The sequence below is a fragment of the Porites lutea genome, chromosome 4, assembly GCF_958299795.1.
Source record: "Porites lutea chromosome 4, jaPorLute2.1, whole genome shotgun sequence".
Classification (NCBI taxonomy): domain Eukaryota; kingdom Metazoa; phylum Cnidaria; class Anthozoa; order Scleractinia; family Poritidae; genus Porites; species Porites lutea.
In genome coordinates, this window is record NC_133204.1 from 2,306,159 (window position 1) to 2,322,882 (window position 16,724).

At 48.1% G+C, this 16,724-nt stretch overlaps 2 protein-coding genes across 2 annotated transcripts in view; both read left to right on the top strand.

Annotated features, from left to right (window-relative positions):
• The window catches only part of LOC140933165 (uncharacterized), a 115,971-nt gene that overhangs the window by 55,159 nt on the left and 44,088 nt on the right, over positions 1-16,724 (top strand). The gene's annotated exons all lie outside the window — the stretch shown is intronic.
• LOC140933162 (uncharacterized) overlaps positions 1-16,724 on the top strand; it is a 69,375-nt gene that overhangs the window by 32,131 nt on the left and 20,520 nt on the right. The gene's annotated exons all lie outside the window — the stretch shown is intronic.

The window sequence follows — 16,724 nt, forward strand, 5'->3', positions numbered from 1 at the left end:
GCACCCACGTTGGATCTGGGTTCCGTCCCCTTTATATAGTCGTCCTTTCTCGTCGTCTCCCCCTTGTGGGACACCCATAAAAAACACACCTTGGTCAAGCGTCAAGAGTCGTTTAATGAAGGAAATAAACAACGTCGAGAGACACAGCGTTGCGTATCCGGTCCATCGGGTTCGTCCATGCCCACGTCGCGCAGTGTACTCTGGATCCAGTCACGGACGCGTTCCCCCACGCGATGATCGTTCCACACGTAATCGCCGTCTCGAAAACTTTCCACAAACTCCAACAGGCTCCGTTGTCGCACGCGGTCTTGCAGGTACGCAAAAACATAATGGCCACAGGCCAGACTGTCGTAGGCTTGCAACGTCTTGTCGCTACGCACCACGTACTTCCAATGCCGCGCGATCCATTCGTGAAATCCCGGCGCCTCGTAGACGGTTAACGGTAACCCGTAACTGTCCATCACTTCGCACACCCCCTCTTCCGTCCAGAGGGCCAACCAATGCTGACCCGGTTCGCCGGCCGGGTCCGTGTTGACGATGTAGGCGCCTCGGGTGGTCTTGGGAGGATGCTCGGGCAATCGATCGGAGGGATAGACGCCTTGGAACACGCGCTTCAACTCGGGGTCCGAGAGCGCCAAGGCTCTCAATTGACGATCACTCAACGCCACCAGTTCCATCGTTCAACTAAACCCAGGAGGCCCTTTACACTTTGTTATCATACGTCACGGCACCCAAGTGATCGATGTAGATGACGCCTTCAAATTCGCCCCACACCAAGATGGTGATGTTGGCATTCAGGGCCGCTCTGAACTTGATCTCCAGACGCACGTTGCCGGTCTGCTTGGGATTGAGTTTGTGCCCATCCGCGTCCCCGCTGGGCACGTTGTTCCACATGAACAAGGTACAATTCTTGTCTTGTCCCCACTCGTCCGGTTTGACCATGAACTCGCGATGTTTGGGCACGGCCCCGGCGGCTTCCAAGAACCGATAATACCCCAGTCGATCTTTGCGGTCATTGGCCCCGTTCAGTTCCAGGGTGACGTACGGGTACTCTTCCCCCTCGATAAACTGACGCACGGACGTCACCCCTTTCTTCTGGAAGGCAAACGGATACTTTTCTTTGTCCCCATTGAAGGCCGTGCTGTCCAGGATCCCCACGATCATGCGCTGGGGGACTCTGCCCAAGAACAAATTATCTTGCTGCCACACGGTGGTGGTCCCGTTGAACGTGAACGAGCGAATCTGATCACACACCACCGGGTACTTGACCACCTGCTTGCGGATCTTGCGCTGAGTTTCCAGGGACCCGTAGACATCCGGGTTAAGGTTCAGTCGGCACAAGTGCAAGGTGATGTCCACATCTTGCTCTCGCAACGTTACGTACCGCTTGGCGCCGGTACCACTGGTCAGCGTACTAAAGGTGTAGAAATCGGGACTGTTGAAGTGCAACTCAAAATTCATTTCCACCCCGGGCACCATGATCTTGCCCGTGTGGAAGGCGGGCAGGTACGGTCGCATGACCAAACGGACCACGTTGTTGCTTCGGAACGGGGTGGTCAGGGTCTTGAGCAGGTTGGTGTCGCCGTGGGCCCAGCCATTGGTGGTACTGATGTCGTCATTGACGCCCGCGGCGGCCAGCGAAGCCGTGACGTTTAAGAAATTGACCCAACCTTGAGGCTGCAACAACGTTTCTCCCTCGTCGCGGCTGTAGTTGATCAGGGTCTGGAAATAGGCCGAGTAGGCGTACGTGTCGGTCTGTTCGGTCATCAGGGTGCCATTGAACCGCACATTGATCTGCTTGAAGATGGTGTGGGCCAAGTTGTTGACGGCGTACACGAACCGGGTGTTGTTGGCATCCGACGCCGCATTGGCATCGGCCACGATGCCGTTCTGGGACGACGAATACAACCGCAGGTCGATGACGAAATAACTGCGATTCAAATCCACGTAATCTTCCAAGGCCTGCACCGAGAACTTCATGGGCGTGATGCTGGTACTCAATTTGTGGTAGGGTACCATCTTGTACCCCTGCAGATCGTAGTCGGTCGGAGGGACCGAGAAAATGTCCAAACTACTCATGATGCCAAAGGAAGAGGAGTGCGTCTCCTCAGCGGCGGCGTGGTCGTTTTATACGCATCCTGGCCGCCACCCATTTGGGCAGGCCGAAGCCTGGCGGTTTGGGGATGTGAGGATTGAACCATCCACCGCGCTGGGCGCGACCTCGACGTTGTTGGGCCAACAACCATTTCGTCAAGTCGTACCCCGGGGGTTTGGGGACGCTGGCACTAATCCATCCCCCTCGTTGTCGTGCAAACGGCGAGGGCACGCTCCGTTGATAACGAGGCCTGGATTGCACCACCAACCTTCGTGGACGCATCCTCTCACACACCCAGCACGTCGCGTAAGCGTTTCGCCCCTTTCTTGTACAAAGACGTCCCTACTCTCTTACCCACCGAGGTCGCCTTCCTCTTGGCCACCGTCGCGAGAATGGGAAGGGCCTTGCGTTTCAAGTTTTCTTTTATCCCTTGGCCCATGGCTGCCTCCCCACATGATGTGATACATGGCCCGAGGCACGCGCCTTTTTTATACGTCTCGTTCGAACAGGAAGGTGACCAGGGTGCGTCCCGCGCCGAACTGGACCAACTCTCCTTGACTCTTGGCAAGTATCACCTCCACCACGTCCATGTACTCGCGCCGACACGGTAACCATTGGATGTGCAAGGGTTCAAAGTAGGCCACGCCCTTGCCTTGGTGTCGGTGCTCCACTTCGCGCACCATGGCATGCAGTTGACTGCCGACGATATTGCTGTCCACGAAGTCCGAGTAGACCAGAAAGGTGCGCAAGCGTTTCCCCACAACCTCTCGGAAGGCCACGTTCAAGTTGACGAAGCGCCAATTGATGCACATACTCAACTGCAAGTGGTCGCTTTCTATTTTCCAAAGGTCGTGGTTGTTCAGTTCCGTGTTCTTGACGTCTTGGTAATAATTCCCATTAGAACTCGTCTGGTAAAGGAGCTCGTAACGGAGATTGGGGCCCAAGGCATAACTCTTATCTTTGTTTTGCACCAGCCACCCCATCAGCTTGGCCATGCTCACGTGCACATGCCATTGCACGAACGCCAAGCCGGTCGTCAAGGCAATGTCGTCCAACTTCTTGGCCAGCATGCGCAGGTCCTCGCCGTCCCATTCGTACGTGACCCGAAACTTGTCGTAGAGCCGTTTACCCTTCGATTGGGCTTCTTTCACCTCGTTAAACTGCGCTTTGCCTATGAGGGCTTTCATCAGACTCACCCCATCCACCACGCTGGGATCGTTGGTCAGATCATTGATCTGGATGGTGGTTTGATAGTGGACCGGGGTGTCGTTGGGCCCCAAATTCCTCACCAACTTGACTCCCACCATGAGCACGCGAGGGTTGACGGCCGTCGTGAGTCTCGCCAAATCCAAGGTCGCGTCGGGGGTGGAGATGGCCGCCAGCCCCACCTTCCATCCTTCCCCCTTCAATGTCAAAGGCACGGGCAGGCGCACTTTGAACGAACTGGAGGTATTGGTGGGAAACTCTTCCGTGGGATCGCTGACCAACACGATCCGATTCATGCCTGGAAATGCAACGTCACTTGCGTCTCTCCCGACGGGTTCAAGGTCATCAACTCGCCGTTCGTCTCGGCCACTTCCACTTCGACAATTTCCACCGTGTCTCCGCGCACCCGGTGATACTGCACGTGTTCCGGTTCCCAGCGGATGGGTTCGTCTTTATAGGGCAGGTCTCGCAAGAAATTGGTGATCTGCGTCCCCACGATACTGCTCTCCACCGCATTGCAGTACAGATGCACCGAACGCGTGGATAGGTCCCCGTGCATCGCGGGCGTCACCGTGGTCTTCTTCTGTTTCTCTTGACTCCCGGTATGCGTGGGCGTGGTGGTCGTTTGGGTGGTGCTACTGGAGGAGGTGGTGGTGGTGCCTCGCCGAATGACCGGATGACCGTCGTACACGTCGGTGACTTGACTGATGGGTTGCCATGGCGCCGCAATGTTGTACCCGTAGACCACCACGTAACATTGATCCGTCAACGTGGCCGGGTACGTGCTGGGCACGCCGTCCATGGTCACCTTGAGGTACATCCGCGACGTATCGTCCGACTGCTGCGTCAGCCGGAAATCTTGCACGAGGCGATGGTAATACACCATGTGGGTGCCCAGGTATTCGTGCACGTGCGTCGTCACGGCCGAGTCGATGTTCTGCACGTAGAAACTAAACCAGGCAGTCACGCTCGTCTTGTCAAACAAGACCTGGTCGGTCGTGTAGATCTCGACGATGATTCTATACGTGCCGGTCTTGCTCAACTTGGTGGTGCCGATGAGCCAACCAAACTTGGGTTCGTACTTGTTGCCGCTTTTCGTCAACGTCATGCCCACGGTCTTCTTCTTCCAATAATGCGGGGAGCCTTCCAGATTGACAAACCCCAAGGAACTAATCCCCCCATCCTTGATCCACACGCTCTCGTCGTCCATGATCCATCGGAAACGATTCCACAGGACCTTGGGAGGGACGTACACGTGCGTGGTGGCCTGGGCATAGGCCTCGTCCAAATTCACAAACTGCCAATCCATCACCATGGACAAATACGCCATGCCTCGGTGCACGTGCACGTAATCCGTAAACGTGAACAATTGGTTCTTATCCCCGTCGGCCCCGATCTTGGCGGCCTTGGGTCGCTTCAGATGCGGGTACATCAACAAATTGGGACCCAGCTCGTACGATTGGTCTTCCTTTTTCTTAATCCATCCCATCGTTTCAGCCAACACCAGATTGAACCCCAAGTAAGGGCGCGGTTTGTTGAAGGCAATGTTGATTTTATCATTCAGGATCCACAACGTAGACACCCCCGCCTCGTCCTTCCATTCGAACCGAGGCGTAAAATCCACCTCGGTGGTACCAAAGATATACCCGGTAAAGAGTTTCTTCAGCCTATCTTGTTCCAACCAACGGACCACTTTTTTCATAAACGTCACCCCCGTGGTGGCTTCGGGCATGTCGGCGTCCTCCATGGTCGTGGTGATCTCTTGTATCCTGGTCACATCGTCCCCCTTATTGGCTCGGGAATACATGCGCACCAATCGTTGGTTGGTCGATCCCTTGTACAAATTCGATTGTCGATGTTCCGTCAGAGGGGCGGTCGGATGCGACGTCACGGGATGCGACGTCACCGCATGCGAGACCACATTCGGTGGCCCGGGTAAGTAGACGCCGGCCACGCCCACTTGCCAGTTCTTGACGCGCAACGGGTACGGCAGACGCACCTTGAACGAGGCCGGCGTATTGCGGGGAAATTCCGGTTTGCTGGTGTTACTCAGCAACGTGACGTACAACGATCGACTCGACGGTTCCATCTCTCTCTCTTTCCTCGCGGGTCGAGACTGACCCGTTTTTATAGGAACGTATTCAATTTACGCTTGGACCCGGGCACCCGACCCACGGTACTATGCAAACTGGACCGTTTGGGCCAGACCTTCAACGCGTGATCGGCCTGGGGGAACGCTTGCACCAACCGACGTAGCGTCGTGTCCAACGTGACGCTCTTGCCGCGCTTGACCATGCCTCGCAACTTGGCCCGGAACGCGCGCTGGGCCTTCTTGGAGGGACGCTTCTTCTTGGCAGGGCGCTTCTTCTTCTTCCGGACCTTCTTGACCTTCCTCTTCCCCTTCTTGGGTCCGTACTTGGCTTCCAAACGTTCCATCATATCCATCCAAGTCTTTTGGCTGGGTAGCGGGGCACTCTGCATACGACCCAACGGCGCCGCCGACGGCCCCGCCAACGGGGCGGGCATCAAAGCCACTCGACGACTCATAACGAGGCCAAACTACGCTTGGGAATCCAACTGTCGTACTTTTTGGGCCAGCCTTTCCAACGCACCTTGACCTCTTGGCGTCGACGCTGCAATACTTTCTCCACGCGAAACAGCGCGTCGTCCGGCACGTCGACTTTCTGCACGTCTTGTTCATAGAAGGTGCCTTCAATGGGCTCTCCGTCCCACTCCTTGATTTTATAGGTGGCCACGGGCCCCGGCACGGCTCGGTCGATGATGAACACCTCTTCGGTCCAGCCGGGCAGATACCCTTTCTCGAACGGCCGGTGCTGTTTCTGTAATCGGACGCGATCGCCCGGTTTCCATTGCGGACGCACGTGACGGGCCAAGCGTTTGCCGTACAGACGTTGCCACACCTGGCGCTCCTCGGCCCGCGTCACGTCGCGAGGGGCCATGCCAATGCTTCGATGTTTGGTGGCGTTGTACCCTTGCACCAAATAAGGTAAGGCATCCACGTACCGGTAGGTGTTGCGGGCGGTAAAGTAACGGTACATGCGTTCTTTCAAGGTACGATTGAATCGTTCCACCACCGACGCCTTGGTATCCCCGCGGGTCGAGAAATGATGAATGTTGTGTCGCGTCATCACACTCTGAAACACGCGGTTGTAGAACTCTTTCCCGGCGTCCGTCTGCAATCGCAGAGGCTGTCGTCCCTTAGCCCGCTTCAGGATGCGCTCGAACGCCGCCGCCACTGCTTTGCCGGTCTTGTCCTTCAGAGGTTCCACCCAAGCGTATTTCGACAACACGTCCACCACCGTCAACAGGTACCGCACCCCGCGATTCCACTTTTTCAGGGCTTGCATTTCCACCAGGTCGGCCACCCATTGTTCGTCCATGCCAAGCACCACCACGGGTAGGGTGGGGAATCGGCGACGTCGAGGTTTATGCAAAGTGTAACTCAACAAAGGTTGCAACGCTTGCCGGGCACGGCCAATCGACATGCTCTGCGCTCGCGCAAAGCGCTCTACTCCTCCCAAACTCCCCTGGCGCAAGGGCGTTTCATAGGCCTCCGCCCAACTCACTCCGCGCTTCTTCTTGTTCTTACTCATGGCACCCGCGCTGCAAGAACAACAACACGACACCCGTGTAAGTGCGTTTTTCTTTTATTGCGTTAAAATACTCCCTGGCTGCTCCCTCAGGCGACTCGCCCCTGGTTTCTTTCTCTCTCCGGGCCTGATAAAATAGGGGGCTGCTTGCTCTCGCGTTTCTCGGTCCTCCTCCTATTTAACCACTTGCGTCCGTTTGGGATGCTCGGTCCATCGTTGCTTGTGCATGGCTTGCCGGGGAACCATCCATGGCTCCTTCAAGGTAGTTGGGGTCTTGCTTTTCGAACAGTTGGCGTTCTACGTGAAGCCGCTTCTGTCGCTCCTCTAGGAAGCGGTGCTGATAGTGATGACGTTCTCGCTGATACTGATTGCGTTCTTGCTCAAGAGTCTCTCTTTCAGCCGTCAAGTCCACTATTTTTCGAGTCAACTGCACAATCTCTTGCACCAGGCGCTTGATGGTGGTGGGATTCTCGGGGTCACTCATACCTTGCAGACCGAGGAAGCGCCCCCCTCTTGATAGAATTCTCGCCAAAAGCCCGCCCCCGTCTGATTCAGGCGCAAAGTGCGTCGCCGTTTTATTGATTTTTCTTCTAAAACAATCCCACTCCGGTTAAATGCTGGAAGGCGGGATCCATCCCCAGATGATCGGGCGTCAACGTCGTGGGCCAGGCAGCCAGGGTTTCTTCGTCGGGTTCTTGCTTCCCAGGCATAATTCCTAGTAAATGGCTCGTGATCTTTAGGGATAAGGGGACATTAATCCATTGGAAAAACTCACAGTCTTTCTTGCGGCAGCTTAAGAACAGGCGATGGGGATTCTTGGTGGTTTGACTCAATCGGAGTCGGACTCGTTTCTGGCAGAAACAGCGCATACTTTCCCAATAGGTTCGGACCTCACAGTGGACTTGTTCTAGAAACAACCGTTCGATGAGTTGAAACTTCTCGAGAGGACAGGAAAACGCACAACTTTCTTCGGGACAATACAGGTAAATCCACTCTCCGCTCGTTTGGCGCAACGTCAACAAAGGATGCACAGGACAACAAAAAGGCGGCACTTGTTCCACACACGAAGAGACCGTGGTTCCATCGTCTTTGACTTTTTTGCTAGGAGGGTCTGGCTTTTTTTTCCCGCCTTTCTTGCGTTTGTATTCATAGGGGTACAGAGGCATGTGCCCCTCTTTCTTAGCGACCACCGGGCCGGCGCCGTCTTCTCCCATCATCGCCTAATGAGTCCCAGCGAAAAGCCTCTCTCTTCTTATAGAGCCCCCCCCCGAGTGACGACACAGGTCACCTGACTCCACCCTATTGGGACCTCTCACCTTCTGATTGGGTCTTTCTTTTTTCTACGTAAGACCTCTTTCTCTTGCAATCGGCCTCAGTCACCTCACGGAATGGATCCAGACGAAGCGATGATGGACATTCCCCGCCTCCACGATTATCGGATTGTGACAGGAGGCAGTCAAGGCGCCGAGCAAGCGGCCGAAACGCTAGCCTTAGACTATGGCATTCCTGTCACCATTAAGATTGGCCCGAATCACCCGAGAAGCACCCACATCACCCCCTTGCCCCGAGAAGACTTGGAAAACGCGTGCGAACCACTCGGCCACGCGGCTTATGCGTTAGGTCGCCCCGTGCCTAAAAGTCCTATCGCCTGCGAACTTTTACTGCGCTACTACTTTGTGGTGAACGAGGCGGACTCAATCTTTGCGTTTGGGTATTTGAGTGCCAGTCAAAAACAAGTGCAAGGCGGGACAGGCTGGGCCGTTCAAATAGCCGTGGATTTACAAAAACATGTTTTTGTCTACGATGTGAATTTTCATCACTGGTACGAATGGACCCCTTCTTCGACAAGATTGACGCGCATGACGTCTCGATTTCCCATTCTGGCCCCCAGAAGCGCTATCATAGGATCCAAAGCCTTCCCCAGCCAAGCTCAAGACGCCATGAAGAATCTATTCGAGCGGACAAGTCAAACCTAAACGTCACGTAGGCAATACGTATTTATTCTATTGCATAAAGACTCTTTTGTTTCTATACAACAATACTCTTGCATGCCACTACATTTTGGGAACAATACTCTTGCACAATACGTTATTAGAACACTCCTTTTTTTAGAAACCAATTAGAATATCTGTCTAGTCAAGTACTGTGAATAGCGTAACCATTCTTTGCTAGCCATTCCAGAATGTGCCCCACGGGACGAAGATGAAACCCGTCGATGAGCGCAACTCACGCTCCGTTTGGTCAAGAACCCCTTGATGTGTGACGTCACCCCTAGGCAACGGCTCTCACGGCAATCCCTGCGGCCCATTTTGAATCCTCCATGCAGGCCATTTTTTCTGGCAATCCATTCTCTCCATCTCCTCCAACAACATTCACGTTAACCCTTTCCATATCAAACTCAGCACTTCAAACAGCAACAGAGTGCAACTCCTTTGCAATCCAGGCCTGTTTTTGGAGTTACTTTCGTAGTAAGTTTCAGCCAACTTTCGTCCAACTCGATTTCTTTGCGCTGCTCCTTTTTGTCGGATACATCCATCTTGGAACCCCGCTGTTTTAATTTGCGGTAGTTTTTTTCCAGTACCTCCATGCGTCGATGATTTCCTTTCTCAGCTACCAGCTTTAACCTCCTTGCAGGTGTAATAGGCCCTCTTCACACGCCAACCTCTTCAAAGATGCATTGGTTGTCAGTATCATTGTCAGCCCTGTTGGCGATCCAAAGAAGTTCCAGGCAAGAGATTGGTTTCCTTTCCAGGTGGAATGTCGTGCTTGTTTGGTGCCGGTACGTGATGAACTTCATCTTCGTTGCCTTTCCCGTTCTCCCCTTCTTGGAATGGCTGAATTCCCCAGCACCTCATCGACACCAAGTAATCAACCAGGACTACATCTCCCACATCCTCTTCGCCTGCCCTCCTTTCGTGCTCTCCGTTCTGCTCCTCCACCCATTCCTTCTTCCTCACATGCCAGACCTTTCCCGTCTTTGATCAACGCGTAGCTTTGGAATGTGTCTCGACATTTTGTCACCCCATGTGTTGATGTCAAATGACCAATACCGTTCTGCCAGCAGCCTACCAAAGGACCACCTCTCAAGGACAACGGATAAAAACTCTACTGTCACCAGCGTTTTCCTTTCTCCAAAACAGGTGCCAACCGACTAATTCCACGGCCACAAGCGTCTTCCCCGCTTCCCAACAAATAGCAGTAGCAGTAACAGTATCAGTAGACGATGACGTCATGAACTCTACCGCAACAAGGCTTTTTCCAGTTCCACGCATACTGCATCCACTTGTGCTAATTAGGCCACAGGGCGGCTTCATACAAGGCAACGGACAAGGCAACTTCCTTCGGATTCTCTGCGCTGCTCCTACTACTACTTCTCCGGATCTTAGAGGCATCCTTTTCTCCACCGGACAAACGTTGAGGCAATGGCGTTCACACTCTCCTGGGTTCTCCACCTCCACCACTCAAACAAACTGTTTTCCCTAAGGCGATCCTTCCTCCATGTCCATACCAAGCTCGTCCGCCACTCTTTCCTGCTTTTCTGCAGATTCCCCATACAAGACTTTGACGCCTCTACTCCACGGCTTTGCCCCATCGACCAAGGGTGCCTGTCCTGTTATTGTCCGGCAAAACTGGATCATCCATGATTAAGGCATCCACATCTTCGGTGTTGTTCTTCAAAACCTTCCGTCAGCCCAGCGACAATGAGTGAAGGTGGTGGCTCCTTCATGATACCCCCGCCCTCGAGCGGATAATACGCAGCGGGCCCAATAACCCGTTGCGGGGGACTGGGAATCCACATGCGCATGCGCCCTCGACCCTAACCCTTCCCACAAGGCACAACCCTCATCCCCAATAGATAACCCTAACTTTTCCACCACGCGCATGCGCCCTCGTGAATTGGTCTTACCACAAGGCCAAGACACAACCCTCCTCCACAAATATAAACTCCACCCTAACCCTAACCTACTCGGGTTACAAGAGGCTCTCTAGCCCTAACCCTAACCCTAACCCTAACCTACTCGGGTTACAAGAGGCTCTCTAGCCCTAACCCTAACCCTAACCTCTCCCTCTTCAGGTAAGTACAACCCACCCCTCCCCACATTATTTATCGAGGACATTTCGTGACGCTTACATGAAGTAGTACCTGTGCCAAACCCGCCCCCCTTACTACTTGTATAAAATCCAAAAACCCATCGACAGTAGGAATTATTCCCGTGGTATTTTGATTGGGCAATGTAAGGCCTTTGATACTGTTGAGCATCACATCTTGCTTGACAAATAAGACTACTACGGTATCAGGGGCATTGCAAATGGTTTTCTCCCTATTCATCTAATAGGAGTCAATTTGTCTCTCTGGGCACTATATATACTGTGATGCAAAACAAATTCTACGTGGAGTGTCACAGGGCTCCATTCTAGGGCCTTTGCTGTTTTTGATATTATGTAAATGATCTCCATAAATTTTCCAGTGTACTTGATTTCCTCCTTTTTGCAGATGATACCAACATTTTTATACAGCATAAAAATTTACATTCCCTTGAGTTGAAATTAAATCAATATTCTAATCGTGATTCTCATTCGAGTCCGCTGTTTTCACAGCTGCTTTAATCAAGCTCATGGATCTTGTGACTATTCATACAGCCCTTCCATCAAAATCTACCACCTTATGCTTTTGACAACTTCTTTTCACTTATATCATCTAAGCATGGTATAACACTAGGCTAGCATCAAAGTCAATTTATTATATTGATCATGTCAGAACTAATTACTGTAAATTTAATATACACTTCTCTCAATGGTCCTTCTGTTTTCAATAGTCTGGATGAAATTTATATAAAAAGCAGTTCTTTCAATCTATTGAGGCAAACCATGACGGTAGATATTTAGACGATAGGATAGATAGGTAGACGGTAGATGTATTTATCAACTTACCGTTGATGCTGGCCAGTATGGAATAACTTACCGTTATTAACGTAAACTTTATAATTCTCTGGTACCGTTCTTGTTTTTGTTTGTTTGTTTTGTTTTGTTTTTTCTTTTATGTTGTCCTATATATTGTATCGTAATTAAATTAATCAATTAATTTATTTTTTAATAATTACTTTTTTCTCGCTAAATTTATGGTATTTTTGTTCTCAATCTTCCGTGAGTTGCAACCCTATAAAATGTAATTTAACTATTGTAAGTGACTCAGCTCGTTTAGTTTTTTTGCAATTCTGAGTTGTTTTTTTTGCCTGATGTATTTTAATTTATGCTGTTCTTGTAATTGTTTTAAGTTCGCAAAATATAATGGTTGGTTGTTGTGTGACGACTTCAACCGGGACACCTAAGGACTTTCAGCCAATCAGAAACCGCTCTTTTAACAAAAAAATTTGGGCGGGGAGACCTCATAGGGAACTGTCCCATTTTTCGATTGGTCATAGTTTCGAACCTAGATGTTTTTGCCGTCTAGAATGGTGTGTCGTATACACTTCTTCATTTGTGTCGCTGCTTTTTCTAAAATATAGAAGCTGTTTATATATTGAACGGCTGGCTACACATATTGCTCGGTAAGGGATATAAAAGTGCCTTGTATCTTTGGGGGAAAAAAGCAGACTGGTTACAAGAAGTTCTTTGAAAATACGCACTGTTCTTAAACGGTTACACGTTGTCGATATACCCAGTATTATAGACACCTGGAACCCTTTTGCGGGCAAAGTGTGGCAAATTTCTACCGTTATCGTTAAGAACACAATTCTCAGCTGCACATAATGATTTCGACTTCCACTTTCAAGAAGACAAGGCACATAAACAGCTAAAAATTGAAATTTGATTATGAGAAAAGAGAAAATAAGATTCTTTGGTCTCTGATTGGCTTACGCTAGAAGTAAGCCATTCGAACCGGCGAAAAATTTAGGATCGAAACTAACCAATCGAAAAATAGAACAGTTTCCGATGAGGTCTTCACGCCCAATTCTTTGTTAAAGGAGCGGTCTCTGACCTTAAAGGAGCCGTCTCTGACCCGCTGAAAGTTCTTAGGTGGCCCCAGTTGAAGTCGTCACACTGTAAGACTTTTGCCAAGCTTCGTTTTCATTTTGTATAGACGTAAACTAAGGTCTCAGAAAGGTCTCCGATCCTTATAATTAATCCCGTTTTCTTCTGCTGGGACTTTTGATATGTTATTAAGGATAGTTTTCAGAGTGTAAAACATTTGGAATGTCTTCTGTTGCAATTAGGTCTAGGTTACCTACTTTTTTTTCCACAAAATGACTGGACCACAAGGGCAGGAAAGCACTCTGTTATCTTCTCATGGTCGACATGTGATGGTCTTTATTTAAGACATCCCTTCTTTATTTAAGACTATCTTGGCGTCTCGCAAGCCGGCCATGCTCATTCTGCGGCTTTTGGTACAATCAGCCAAGATATCTACAAAATTCACTAGAATCTTTCCCTTCCCGACAGTTGATGACCGCAATATCATGCTGCTTGAGGGCATCCAAAGCGAAAAATTTTGTAAGATTCGCTCGGGCGCTGATTTTTTTTTTATTTTATTTTATTTTTTTATTTATTTATTTTTTGCCTTACAGACATATATTAAATGTTTACAGTACTAAACACTACTGAAAACTAAATACTACTAGCAATATTCACTATACTTGCACTATTTACAATATTGGCTATACTGACAATACCATCCATACGATGCTCGTACTACTAATAATTACAATGGTTACACTACTTACAATTCTAGTACATCACACGCACACACACACCCACATAAACACACACCAAAAAAAAAAAAAAAAAAAAAAAAAAATAGTTAGTAGGTCAGAGGAGTTATTTTTCATGTCTATTTTATAGCTTTTCAATTCTGTATTTAATTATCATTTTACCAACGAAGTCTTGGAGGAGAATTGGTTTGTTGTGTAGTTTGTTGGCGTAGATGTAGTATCTCATAAACAACATGGTATAATTGAATTTCCTTACTAGTACCTTTTCATGTAAGTCCGAGAGGATGCCGAACAGTCTTTCTTCGCTAGATGGGTTGAAATTGATCTTGTTTTCTATATTGAACCAGTTGATAACCCGTTGAATGAAAATCTTGACGAAATGACAATCTCTAAAAGTATGATTAATAGAGTCTTTTTCACCACAATATATACATTCATCATCTTCCTTGATTCCATAGCGGTAAAGTTCCTTTTTGGTGACTACAATTCGGTGGATTAATTTATATTGAAATTCCTTTAATTTGGTCTCTCTACAGACGGTTTTTAGGGAGGTGAATATTTTTTCCCATTTATCTTCATCCAAGGAAAGATCTTTGCTCCATCTCTGTGGCCCAGAATGACCTGTTGTGTGGATTTTTGTGCATAATAACGTATAGAAGTCGCTAGTCTTGATTTTGTTCAGATATAGAGTTATCGATTCATTTAATTGTAGACTAAGATTATTATCAGAATATAACTCTTTATTAATTGGCTTCGTTGATTTTGCTTTGGCTAATAGGTGCTTTGGAATAGCGCTAATAACTTGATAGTATTGAAGGAAGTTAGTTTTACAGGAATACTTATTCGTAAATTCCTGGTAGGTCATTGGTTGACCGGTATTGTGTAAGAGATCTTGTATTGACAGGATACCTTTTTTAAACCATTCCCTGATAAAAAAGGTTTTACTGTCAACAAGTATTTCTTTGTTGTTGAATAGAATTATATTTTGTGCTTGATCAAAGCTGTACAGAGTTTTTAATTCACTGAAGTATACTAGAATATTTCGGTAAAACAATGGAATAGATTTTATGTATTTCGCATCGTAGTTACATCTCAGTAAAAAGTTCAAACCTCCAAATTTTCTTAGGTAATAATCAGGAACTGTTTTCCAATTCTGGTTCCCTGAAGTCAGTAATCTTGGAATCCAGGCTAGTTTTAGAGCTTTAATCATTATGTCGATGTCTACCATACGTATTCCGCCTCTTCCCAGATCCTGATAGAGCCCAGTTCGTTTGATTTTATCCCTTTTGTTTTTCCATAAGAAACTAAAAAGCTTTGTTTTCACTGTGCTTGCGATATCTTCAGGAACATTAAGAATTGAAGCTGAATAAATTAATTGTGACAATCCTAGGGACTTAATTATCAGTACCTTCCCAAATAGTGTGAGGTCTCTAGATCTCCACATATCCAGCTTTGTTTGAAGTTTTCGTATTTTCAGATTAAAGTTCAATTCATTGTTACCCTTCTCATCATAAGAGACATAAATTCCTAAGAGGCGAACCGGACTATGTAACCATTTTAGTTGTAAAGGATAACTTTTGTTTTTTTCCCATTTTCCCAACCAAATTGCTTTCGATTTCTTTATGTTTAACTTGAGACCCGCTAGCCTCCCAAAATCTCCCACCGTTTTCAAAGCATTTCCAACGGAGATCAAATCTGCACAGAAAAGGTTTGTGTCGTCTGCGAATTGGCTCAATTTGATTTCGTGCCCGAATATTTTGATTCCTGTTATACTTGGTTCTTGTCTGATTTTGCTGGATAATATCTCCGTGGAAAGCACAAATAAGTACGGAGAAAGGGGACACCCCTGTCGCACTCCTCTTGACGGTCTAAACCAGTTGGTCATGAAACCATTGTTTATCGCCGCGCTCTCAATTTTTGTATAGAATGTACTGATCCATCTTTTTATACTTGTTCCGAAGTTGAATATATCCAGTGCTTTCATCATGAACGACCATTCTAGAGAATCAAAAGCTTTCCGAAAATCTAGAGATACTAGAATGCCAGGTATGCTTTCTGACTTCGTATGGTCCATTATGTCGATTATTAGCCTAATATTTTCCCCGATATATCTTCCTTTGATAAAACCGGTTTGATCAGTGTGCACTAGATTTGGTAATAATGGTTCTATTCTCCTTGCTATTGCCTTAGTTGCTATCTTGCAATCAACATTTAGCAGTGTTACCGGTCTCCAGTTTGAAAGTTCTAGTAGCGAGCCATCTTCTTTGGGAATTAAAGTAATAACGCCTCTTCGTTGTGAAATGGTGAGTTCATTTGCATCATAGGCCGCATTGAAACTAGCAACAAGATCGTGTCCTAGCAGATCGAAAAAAAACATATAAAATTCAACCGTGAAACCATCTTCTCCTGGAGCTTTGTTGTTTTGAAAAGTGTCTAAAGCTTTTTTGCATTCTTCATAAGATAATGGACCTTCTATTCTATCTCTGTCTGCATCTGATAGTTTTGGAATTTTTAAATGTTCGGTGAATTCATCAACATTATTTTCCTGTGAATTATTTGCTGATGCGTACAATTCGCTATAATAGTTTTCGATAGCTTCTAATATCTGAGACTCGTTGTTTGTTACTGTTTCACTTTCTGTTCGCAGTTCAGTGATGGTTTTCCTGTTGTAGTTTCTTTTCTCCAGATTGAAAAAGTACTTTGTTGGACGTTCGCCCTTTTCGACCCAGCGACATTTCGATCTAAAAATAGCTGCCCTCCCTTTCTCCTCGTAAATAGATTGGAGTTCCATTTTGAGATCTTCATATTCATTTAGGATGTGCGCGATATTGGGAGAGTTAAAGTTGTCGCAAATATTGCGGTCCAGAATTTCGAGCTGTCTCCTAATTTCCAATTCTCTATTAGTGGTCGCTTTAGCTTTCTTTTTACTATAAGCAATGGTTGCCGCTCTGGTTTCCATTTTTAACATTTCCCAAAGAAGGCGTGCGTCTGCCAAATTGGAGTAAAAAGCGCGTGTGCGGGAGTACGTTTCACGGATTTTGGACACATAATGTTCATCTTTCAGTAACGTGTTGTTGAATTTCCAAAGTCCGGGTCCTCTAG